At 37.4% G+C, this 12,521-nt stretch overlaps 1 protein-coding gene and 1 pseudogene across 5 annotated transcripts in view; both read right to left on the reverse strand.

Annotated features, from left to right (window-relative positions):
* Nucleotides 1-12,521, reverse strand: part of OXR1 (oxidation resistance 1) — a 306,299-nt gene that overhangs the window by 169,917 nt on the left and 123,861 nt on the right. The window lies entirely within an intron of this gene.
* Nucleotides 512-630, reverse strand: LOC120595798 (uncharacterized; annotated as a pseudogene).

Here is a 12,521-nt window from a genome sequence, read left to right on the forward strand (position 1 = left end):
CGCACACGCACACACTTGCTCAATTTCCTATTTCGTTTATTAACGAATCTCCCAACCACACTGGCTGCCCCTGCACCCGTCAGCTCTGTGTATTCCCCACTCACCCAGCTCCCCTGGCTCCCAGGTCCCCTGCTGATGCCTCCACGTGCCACCTTTGCCCCTTTGCTGGCCACAGCAGTTGATCCTCCAGGTCGAGAATATATTTCTTACACACTTGATATTTATGACCACTTATATCTTATATGTTCTTTTCAAAGTATTACCTGTCTGAAACTATCTAAGTCAAGTCTCAGAACAATATCTTCATCCTGAATCCCTCTCAGATCCTCCATGTGGAAATAGCTCCTCCTATGTTTTTCTTTCCCAGGCCCGCCTCTGCCCTGAGGGCATTAGGTCTTTATCGACACTTCTTGCCTGCTTCTTACAGCAGCTGTTGCTTCTGAAGGGTACTGTATGGAATTCGATGAGTTCTTCTTTTAGCTCCACGTAATCTTTTTTTTTTTTTTTTTAACGCCTATAGCGCTTGGTATTCCTAGGTGGCCTCCCATCTAAGTACTAACCAGGCCTGACCTAGCTTAGCTTCCGAGATCAAATGGGATCGGGCACATTCAGGGTGGCATGGCCGTAGACTGCACATAATCTTTAAACAGATTTTGTTGATGACCTGGCTCATAATAAACACTATCATTGTATCTGCTCTTCCATTTTACTGTTGCCCTCGCTCGCTATCCATCACATTTTCCGTGTATTTATGTCTGGTCTCCGAAAGCTGGCTTCATTTGGTAGATGCAAGTTTTGCCCCTGTTTCCCCCACATTTGGTCTAATTTTTTCCCGACTCCTATAACCATTCATTTTCATACTGTACAATAGACCAGCCCCTTCTAGGACTGCTATTAACTGCCTCTGCTACGGAATGCATTGTTATGCAAACACTCATATCAAACTGTAAGCTTCTCAAGGTCAAAACTTTTCTCCTTAATTTTCATATACTCTACAGAACATAAAGCTAAGCCTTCAACATGGTAAGTAAACAACAGATATTTTCTAAATTTGAATATGTGATAGACTAATTTTCTCTGATCATTTCTAAGATAATTCCACATCTGGTTTATTGATTTGTGGCTAAGATTTGGTTTAATGATTTATTTCCTATGTTATAACTTCACCCAATCTAATATGGTCCAGTGTAGTAGTGTGAGATATTGTTCCAGGAAATTTCTTGAAAACAATGAGAAATAATGCATTTTTGCTATATTCAATGTATTTATTTGCCCTATATTTAGAATTTCCAAAAGGCTCAGATTAATATTAAAGTAGTTTGCTAGAGAAAGCCAAACTTAAAGAAAACGATTATTCATTTCTTTGGGGATTCTCGGTTTCCATAATTCTAGAGTATTTTCACCTGTTTGACAAATTAAAACACCATACATAGAATTTTTTTGGCCATTTACATGTTTTGCAGGCTATGGTTTATTAAGAGACTAGATTTATAATTCAGAGACATTTATTCTCACTAAACACTTTAAAATATAATTTGTAAAATACCAATTAATTTTATAAATCACCATGTATTAATTAGCTAACTTACCACTGGACCATAGAAGACTAAAAAACTCTATGTACTTCATCTGTGGAACCTATAGGACAACTGCTGTTCAATTTATTTTTCTTGTGGGCTTTATCTGCCAGCCTAGTAAGAGATATTAGGGATAACTTTATAGTTAGATTTTAATCTCTGTGTTCAACTGTTCTAATTCCTGTTTTTAAGGCATTTACCTTAATAAATGGATTATTTTTAAATTAAGTAAATAGTTCATTTTAAGAATTAAGGTTTTTTTTTATCAAAAGTCAGTTCTTTACCCAATTTTTGACTTTGTTGACTTTCTCAGTTTTAGCTTTCCTAGTGTACTTAAATTTTAGTTTCAGGCTCTTCTGGAAAGGGAGCTTTTTTAGATTTCACATTCTCTCTGTGTCTGCCTGTCTGCCTGTCTATCTGTCTGTCTGTCTGTCTGTCTCTCTCTCTCTCTCTCTCTCTCTCTCTCTCTCTCTCTGTCTCTCTCTGTCTCTCCCCCCGACCCCATAACTCCCCTTCTTCTAGCCAGTTTTCTTTGGGCTCTACTTGTCCCCTGAGACATCCATTATAGAACAAGGTCTTATACTGGTGGCTCATGTCACATGCTGCTAATGGGGCAAAAACAGATTCATGTAGGGAATGAACAGGTAGCTTCTCCTATGCCAAGCTAAGACTTTCCTTCCTCTGGCTTCTGAAAACTTAATATGAGCCACAACCCTGAGTGGGCAGGAATCACAGCTTCTCTCAGTTAATGATCCCTGATTCGGTCTAAGTTTGAAGGAGCAAGTGGTGTTGGGTTGTTTTTCTTTTTAAATTATAAAACAAACTTTTCTATTTGAGAATAGTTTTTAGATTTACCAAAAGAAAAAAAAAAGTTGCTAAGAATGTACAGAAAATTCTCACATATCCCACATCTGATTTCCTCTATTATCGCATTTTAGATGCTATATTTGTAATAATTAATGATCCAATATCCATACATTACTACTAACTAAAGTCCATACTTCATCCAAATTTCCTTACTTTTTACCTAATGTCCTTGTTCTTTTCCAGGATTCTATCCAAGATACATTTTAATTAGCTGTGATGTCCTCTTAGACTCTATGTGGCAGTGACAGTTCATGGTGTCCTTCCACGCCCCTTACCCTGCTGGAGTTAAGCTCTTGGCGGTCTCTGATTGTTTCTGGACCAGAGCTCAAAAGGCCCACAGCTTAAATTCTTGTTTATTGCTATATATTTTTATCTCTTTTCTGGCCCTAGAGTTATTCGTTTCGTTTACAAAAGAAGCTATATATTCTTAATTGAAAAAGGTTAGCTATTGTTGTTTCAAGTATTTGAAACCTAAAATCATAGCTCCAACTGGAAAATCTCTAGTCTAAATTTTCAGTCGGTCACCAATATCTCTAGATTAATGTCCATTATCTCTCTATAATTCTCTCCTGCCTATTGCCTCTGTCTTAGTGTTAGCTCTTGTCCCTCTTCGCTAATATTATTTTGAAACTTTGCTTTTTTTATTTAACATTTGCTGTGTGCTTACTCTATACTAATGTCTATTAAGCAATTTGTACATATTATCTCACATAAGCATTATTACAAAACTGAGTGGTATATGGTGGTATTCTCACTTTCCAAAAGAAAATCAGGTTAACTGACTTATTCAAAGTCACAGATCTACTCATAATAGCTGAGCTTGGATTCAAATCCAGGCCTATGTAATTCCAGGGCCAAAACTCTTAATACGACAAACTATCTATTTAGCTTTTATGCTATATGTCTAAAATATACATATACATATTAGGTGAGGCAACCCTTGGTTGACCTCACAGATTACAAAGACCCTATCTTCTTATAATCCCTTATTTTTTTTATTTTTTTTACGCCTAGAGCACCTGGTCTTCCTAGGTGGTCTCCCATCCAAGTACTAACCAGGCCTAACCCTGCTTAGCTAAAGTATTTTTCTATCTCTAGACATATCCATCCCCAACCCATTCTTGTTATGATACTTGAAACATCTCTCTATAAGGCAACCTTATCAAGGCACTCCCCAAAGCAAAACCCTTCAACAATTCCCAAGTGCAAATTACATAGTATAGCACACAAGATCCCAATTATCTGGCTTTCATTTGTCTCAAGCTTCATCTACAACCACTGGCAGCTATCAGTGGTGAAGTCAGTCGATCGTTTGTTAAATGAATGTATAAGCATTCTTAAAACTGCCAATTGTATTGAGGTTTAGCAGTGGTGGATGTGAAAAAGAAATATGAGAGTATGGAAAGAGGAAATCATTATTTATATTCCTCTTTATCTAAATGCATCTTTTTGGCCATCTCCATCCCACCCCATTCACCCTATGTTTATTTATAAGAATGTTTCTCATATCACAGAGGTCTGTAATTTGAGAGAATTGTTTAAAGCAAGAAGTGAAACTCTGTAGCCGCAAGTAGCATACCAGATACCCGTTTCTTTACTCAGAGCGAATATTATTCTGTTGCATCTGCTTTATCTTGACTTACTTGAAATGGTACTTAAAAAGACGTCAAAGACACTGAAACTAACTTTTTGGAAAATAAATTCTTATGAATTGGTCTACGAGACACTAAATAAACAGAGTCACAAAGTTCAGCTCTCTGTGGGCACTTTTGACATTTCTTCTCCAATATTGACAATAATTTTTGCCTCCAATGACTCAGAGAATTCTGACGGGAAATCGATATCCTTCCCACCCATGTATTAAAATCTAAGCAACAAAATAACGTCCAAGCACCCTGAATGTAAATCCCAGCAAACAGATAATACTGTGATGCAGCAGGTAGGCAGGCGCAGTGTAGAGCCTACCGAGCCCTCTGACGATGGGCCATCTTCCATCCCCTCTTCCCCCAGGATACATCCATCTAAATCACTATAGGCATTCATGCAATACTTTTAAGGCATTAGACTTCATTGTTTTCAAACGTACATGGTAACATGAAGTAGGTTAACCAATTGATAACAATTACTTTAAAACCGGTCCATTAAGTTCTCTTAGTAGGCATTTTTACTTACTAAAAAGCCATTAAGCTAATTTGCCGAACAGTAGTTTCTGTGTCCTGAAATCATGTTTACATTATAAATCCGCATAGCTTTTCATTCCCCGATTGTACTAACACAAAGGCTTTTTTTATCTCATATTTTTTTCAGATGTTCACGAAGTCTGAATTAGAGAAGTTTTTAAAGAGCTCACTAAAAGCTTGCTTGCATGTAGATGTGCACATGATGTATACTGAATCGTTAGGAATGGCCACTGAAACATTTATAACTGGGTTACTCAAAGTAGTTTCAAAACCTCTGGCAAAAACAGCAACAGAAGCATTTCTCCCCAGTTATGCCTGGCTTTTAACTGTATTTACATTCTTCTCAGAAATAATCTTTTGGCTGGAGTTGTAAACATGGTCCATATTTAACTGAGGAGCATACATCCTGCAGTTTTTATGTGTGAAGTATGAATTTAGTATGAATTGGGAAGAAAAGTCAACTTAAAAAAAAATTAGGAGATACCAATAGTTCTGTTTCTGAACATGTGCAAGATCCTAGATGCTCTTCAAATTCATACTCTTTAAAAAATGGAAATCCTGGGGAGGTCTAGATATACTATCTCACTGTTCAAACTGCCATTAATTCTATCATTAAACGTTTAAAATAAAGGAGGTCTTTAAAAAATAATCTCTTCTTGCCATAGCCATGGTTCAGTGAAACGGAATAGTCCCCCAAGAGCTGACGGGTGGAACGGAAGTTGTGATCACGGACAGAGCTAAGGGATTTATTTTAATAGGGATTTAGCAAATTTCAAACAGGATCATGATTTTTCGTCAACTGTGAAACAATGTCCATTTTAATTATTCCACGATTTTAATCGGTATAGGTTTAATTAGGCTGTTTAGAAATCATTAAGTAAATTGACAGATATAACTTGTTTTTAATAAGTTATAAGACTATCATGGTGCCACTCAAACACCACACCAACACAAGTTGCTCCAGGAAACTCAGCACTATGACGTTTCGTAATCCACTTATTGCAGCCATGACTGAGCTGTGTTTCTTGATTCTGGGTTGATTACTTTGGACAGAGAACAATCCCAGAATTAAGGCAAAACAGAATATGGCTTATGTACCAAATATGGGGCTAACCCTGTAAAAATGGAGTCGTCAAGCTAAACTAGCACATTGAAAATGTTTCCAATCTGCTCCTTCTGAGTACATCTACTGCTGCTTTATAAAGTTTAAAACTGCATAAACATTTAGTAAACATCTAATTTCTCTAGAAAGAAATAAAGCTTTCATATTTATTCTAGAGTTGAAAAGGGGGTTTTCTCCATGAGTTTTCCTAGGCCTTGTGTTTTAAAGTAGGTTTTAAATGGAATTAATAAAAAAAGAAAGATATAAAATAAAAACTCGATCAAATACCCCCATCACACACACTCATATATAGAATCTCAAAGTCAGCTTTTCTCACAAATGAAAAGTAGAACTTGAATTTTAAACATCTTCAAATTCACTAGCTTAAAAATTACACATTCTTATGCAATATGCATAAAAAAAAGAAAGAAATGACGCTTCTACACATGCACCCATCTTCCAGATTTATGAAAAACCTAGGTCCATTTAGGGAACTCCAGATGCCATCAAGGAGGAACTTCAGCCAAGGAATAATTTTCCCAAAACACACAAGAAATCATCACACTGTCAGAACAAACTTCAAAACAAAGTCATTTTTCTCAAGAACATAGTTTAATCTGAACCCTTGGAGCAGTTATCTATTTTAGTTTCTGTGACCTGTATGTCAGGACAGCTCTGCTGATTAAATCACAGAGACTGCCTGCTTTTACATGAAGGATCTTCTTACTTGAAGAGAAGGTTCTCATTCAGTGCTGACCTAGTTTCACGCTAGAGAATGTGTAGCCTCCAGCAAGATTAGCTTTTTTCCTTTTTTTCTCTCCTGTTTCGATAATTTGATCTTTTTTATTCTTATAATTAAAAAGTGTACCTTCAAAATGAGAGGCACATGAGTTATGTGATGATATTTTTAAATGCCTGGTGTACTGCAACTTGAAAGCAGTTAAATGTGCATCTTGCTTTTCTCTTTTTAGAATTTCCAAACTAGTTATTACTGTTTTAATTTTGCCAACTACTCAGAAGAATTCCCAGGGAGCACGTAATTCTGTAGGCTCTCTTTTCAATATGTAAGCAGCCTGGGGTTTGTAAGATACAAATTTGTATTTGACTCGCTTCATTATGCTTGGGATGTTGAAGGTATTATATCTTGAAGTCAGGCCAAAAGACAAGATCATTTGGATTGCATATTTTACAATTTCACAGACAAGTAAAATTTCAAAGGACTATTTGGGGGACATTCCCCAACTTAATTTTGATAAGCCAGGCCACTTTAAAAGAACATATTTCATTTAAAAAGTGGACCATCTGTAGTGATCACATTATAAAGTACATAAATGTGGAATCACTATGTGGTACACCTGGAACTAATATAATATTACATGCCAATGACACTTGAACAAAAAAGAAAAAAGAAAGAGGAAAAAAGAAGAAATTTCTGTTCACACACACACAGAGTCTCTACCAAATCAATACATATACTATGCTATCGTTTCAGAAAAAAATTCATTTTAACACAAAGAGATAAGAAAAAAAGGAAAGAAAGACAGAGAGAGAAAATAAGGAAGGAGGGAGGGATATATTAAAGGAGGAAGAAAAAAGAAGGAAAGGACAGTCACTTTAATGGAATAAATGTAATTTCATGACAAACTACTATTCTTTTTCTGATGGATCTGTTTCACCATCCATGGTATAGACCGCCACTTGGCAAACTACTCACTGAGCTCCCTGTCAATACTCTAACTTCATTTTTGTTTTTGTCATTGAGAAGAGAACTTGACTTGAAGACACAGAGAGGCTGAGCTCTCTACCATCAGTCATCATTTACCTAGATTTTCCCCTTGATTTCACCACTATTTATAGTGTGATCACAGATAAGACATACTACCACGGGATGCTGCGTGGTGGTCATAGCACACTTCCCACTTTCCCTTTAGGAATGTTGTAAGCATACAATGAATTCAGTGAGCATTAGTCATCTAAAGAATCGACAAAGTGTATGCTAAAATGCTTTGAAATCTATTCACATTGATCAGATCTGGGGAAGGCGTGTGGCCAGGTATGAGGGAAGGTTGGGTTGAATCCTAACACTGCTCAGGCAGAAGGAAAAGTTTTATATAACTTGTATCTCATACAGAAGGAATTCGGCATGGCTGGAGTGTAGGCCCTCGTCTAAGACAAAGCTGGAGAATAAGTAGGGGCAGAGTATGAAAGGTCGATAGAATAACAACCTCGTCTTGTGGAGAATGAGGAGCCACTGCAGGGTTTTAAGCTGCGGCTAAGCTGACCAGATCTACAGGATCAAAAGATGAGAGGCTCTCATCTCATAAACTCCAAAATCACTTAGGTCTTTGAGAGCTGATCTTATCACTTTTTCCTCTAGGCAAGCTGATGTCTAAACTTATTCTAAAGAGATAAAAGCTGAACTTAAAAAATAAATAAATAAATAGAACTTTCCTGTAATATATACTAAAATGTGTTACATTCTCTAAGGTATTTAATTTCAGTATTTTCTCCTACAGCTGAATCAGCAGGCCTTCTTTTCTTGGTAGAAATAAATAACATCTGGGTACCTCTTCTTTAAAACAATGCTGGGAGGCTTGAGAATCATTAAATTTCCTCTCAACCATTTTCTTCTTCATGCTGCAAATATCAGTTCCATTAGTCTTTTTATACACTAATTCCATGACAAGTAAAGCAAAAAACTGAATAAAATGTTAATACAGCTAATATCCTTCATTTAAACCAGCCTAACAGATTTCTCAGAACTGAATTAAATCATCCACTGAAATTTTTATAAAAATCACATAAAATTTAAGCAGATTTACAGAGTCACTTTTCTATCACTTTTCTCCTTTAACCAGTTTTATTCTTCTTTAAAAATGTATTCGTTAACAACATGTATATGAAGCACCTGAGGGTTTGGACTTGGTCTTGTTTACTCTTGTATCAGCATCATTTTGAAAAGGCCTGGCATGTGGTAGGCATTCGATAAATATTTATTGAATTGATAAATGAAGAGATTCATAAGTGAATGAACATGTTTTTATATGTGGGCAAGTGTGAGTTATACCTACCCCCCAAATGAACCCAAAATTTATTCCTCTGAATATAACTGGAAATTACTGTGTAAAGAACATTGACTGACTCATCCTAGATGATGTCTTACAAAGATAAGGTGTGAGAGCGAGATTAATGCAAATATAAAAATACAAATATATTTAAAAACATAAAGAGGTAGAGACTGACCCATTAGGGATAACAGGAGATTAAAAGGAGTACACAGGCTATCGGTTCACAGACAAGATCTCAGCTTGAAGGAAAGTTCCAGAGCTGTTATTCAGTTACCTGTCAGCCAAGGAGCCCCTGACTGGACCTGTCAGGAAGACTTGTCGAGCCAGGAGCCTGGGAAGGCCAGGTTCCACTCTTTTCTGCTTTCTCCATGAACTTGCAGGGAGCATTTAAATAGCATAAGTAATAAAACTGGGCTTTGCTAACTCTAACCTTTCTAATTTTCTTGTTGTTTTTTTTTTCCTACACATATAAAGGTTGTACTATTCTCTTAGTCACTGTTCCAGTCCTTCCCTCTAGAGCTCTGAAGCCTCTGAAGCGCTTCCTTCAACTGAACTCTCAGCAGATTCCCTCCTCTCGTCCTCCATGGAGAAGGACAAGGTTCATGGCAACCTCGGCCAGCACCCCTCTTGCACTCTCCTTCCTCACCCCTAACGCTAAGTTAGCCCCGTACTTCACTCTAAGTGCTGGGATTAATGAAATTAACAGCATCGGCTTCGTTCCCTATGCATAGTGACTGAGACTTGGATACAGAGATGGTAACGTGAGAAGATAAAAGGGACAGGTAAGTGCCAGATGCCAAGGGAGCTTGAAAGCAAGGAGGATGGATGGTGGTGAAAGGCGGCTGGATCTACAGAGCCGGTAAAGAGCCTCCAAGCGTCTTTATGTTTTGAGGCAATTTCTCCATCTTTTTGGATTCTGCAGCACTTTGAGTGGGCCCGCCCTGACCTTGGCTGTGCCCCACTCATCCCCGCCATAGCATTCAGGGCATCTGTCTTGACTTCTGCTCGCCAGCGTGCCCATTTTAACAAGGCACTCCCTCTACTCCCCACCTCTGTATGATGACCGCCTCGAAAGCAGGTTCTCCGTTTCACTTTTCTTTCTGTTCCGAACAGGATGTCCCGTGAGGCCTTCACACCACAGCGTCTGATAGGGGACGAACCAGCATTTTGTGTTGCACTGAATGACTCATTGTGGGGACAACCATTTAAGAGCTATCCCACTTCCTAACTGCCCAGGGAAATCCTCAGAATGGAAAGACGTCAGCACCTTATATTAAGAGTCATAGCAGCTATATAGAGACAAGTAAACTCTAGCTCTGGATTCTGAAGCAAGGAACACTTGTTACATGACTTTGTACGAGGCTACCTGAGGGAGCCAGGGGACCTTTTTGGATCCTGTGTGCACAGGCTTCTTCGCTGCCTCTGTGCCGAATTTACATTCCTTTCAGAAGTCCTTACATGGACTTCTCTGATTTAAAGATAGCAAATAAAGAGTATTATGAATATCCGAGTCTACTATTTAGATTCATTTTTTTATCTTTATGTTGAGATGAAGGTTTTGACAGTTTCTTTATATCCACTGTCAAACTCTAGTAGTTTTATCCAGCACGGACAAAAATTGGAGTAGTAAAAAAATCCTTTTCTATTTGCGTCTGTTTACTCATTAGAGCTGGTCCACTAATTTAATGTTGTATTATTCTAGTTTTAATTAACACTTTTATTTAAAAAAAAATAGTAGAATTTTAAGTATCTGAAGGACTTCTGCTACCCAGTGCAGTGATTTTTAAAATTGCAGGTTCCAACTCATTAATGGACTATGCAATCAATTTAGTGAGTTGACACTGCAGTTAAAATATAAAATAGGATGAAAAAAAAATGATCAGAATAGGTATTAAGGAAAATATTTTAAGGAAGCTTTATTTGAGTGTGTATACTCTGGGGAAGTGGTATAAAATGCATTGGCCAAAATACTGAGGTGGTCCCAAGGTTCTTGCACCGTCCCCTCTGATGTACACACCTGCACAATCCCCAGGAACGTGAATGGACATTACTCCCATGAGTAGGCTATGCTGACTTTAAGACACGGAGACCATCTGGGCAGGCCTGACCTAAGTACACGAGCCTTTAAAAGCAGAGAGCTTTCTTCGCTGGCCCCCCAAGAGCAAGTCAGAGATTTAAATGAGGAGGATCTGCCCCACAGTTACTGACTTGAAGATGGAAGGGATCATGTGACTAGGAAAAACAGGGGCCTCTAAAAACTGAGAATAGGCCCCAGCTGACAAACAGCAAGGAAATGGAGACCTCAGTTCTACAACTGCAAGGAACTAAATTCTGCCAACAAGGAAGAGCTTGGAAGAATGTCTTTCCGTAGTTGATCCTCCAGACGGGAACTCAGCCCCTCTGACACCTTGATTTTAGCCTTGTGATACCCTGAGCAGAGAACACAGACAGGCAAAACCTGACTTAAGAAATGGCAGCTGATAAACGGGGGTTGTTTAAAACAGCTAAGTTTGTGGTACTTTGTTTCACAGCAATCAAAAACTTAAACAGTACTTCATACGGTCAGTTGTGATCATAAGAGAGGAAGAGAAAAAAACACTCAGAAAGATATTGTTTTGGTCTAAATCTTTCACTGTACAGATGAGAAAATTAAGCTCAAATGAAGATAAATGACTTGCAAGGTTATATAATCAGTGACAGAAGCAGAATAGAAAAAGCTCTTCCTTTTGTCATAGTCGTGATATAGTGATTACTTTCCTTTTAATTTATCTGAAAGTTTATATATTTCACATCAATAGAGAATAGCTTTTCCCCTACTTATTCCAAATCAATGAAATTTTATTATACTCTTGTAAGACAGGTTATTCTATCATAAAAAGTAATGACTTTATAGGCTGTGTGTTTTTGTTGTTGTTATTGTTGTTTGCTGCTATATTAGATTTAATGTTTCTGTTATGAAAAATAATTAAGGACTTGAATCATTTGTCTGTACAAGGAGGCTATAATTTCTCTTTCCTAGAGTTCTCTCACAGGAAGTAGATCCTGTACAGAGGTTCATGAAGAATAAAAGCTGTGAGATTAAAAAAAAATTCTAGAGAAGCTACTGTGGCCACTCAGAGCCACTAAGGGACATTTAAATTAATTGCAAAATTATCTAGCTATTTTAAAATTCTTGAACCCCCAGAATCATTGCTTGAATTTAAATACAGTATTTTACTTGAATACAGTACTGCACTTTGTTGCTAAATTTAAATGTAATACTCCAGTGAGCCACAAGAGGGCTCTCAAGATTTTTCAGTTGTGTGAACTATAAATTGAGACATTGAAAGATAACTTTCAATGAAAGGGCATACTGGCTGGTGGATGGGCCAGTTGGCATGGTTTTCTTAGGGACATTCAATAGGGACACTAAAATATCACCTGGGAGTTGCAGTAAAAATATCACTATATTATCTATAGAAACCCCACTATATTATCTATAGAAACTCTTCTGGTTCACCTGTGTGCAGAGGGGGATGGTATCCTGAGTGACAAAGAAGGTTGACTCTAAAATATAATCACAAGGAAAGGTTAATTTCATTTATCGAGTCTGCTATCTCTGGCTCATGGCTCCTTCTTTCATTTCTCTAAGGTTCAATTAATTGTTGTTGTTCGTTACCAATACTTTCACTAAGGTATACTGAAGTGAGTTTGTTTTGTGATCTTTCAATATAGGCAATTTACATGG

Source organism: Pteropus medius, unplaced genomic scaffold, assembly GCF_902729225.1.
Source record: "Pteropus medius unplaced genomic scaffold, Ma_sr-lr_union100, whole genome shotgun sequence".
In the NCBI taxonomy this organism is placed as follows: domain Eukaryota; kingdom Metazoa; phylum Chordata; class Mammalia; order Chiroptera; family Pteropodidae; genus Pteropus; species Pteropus medius.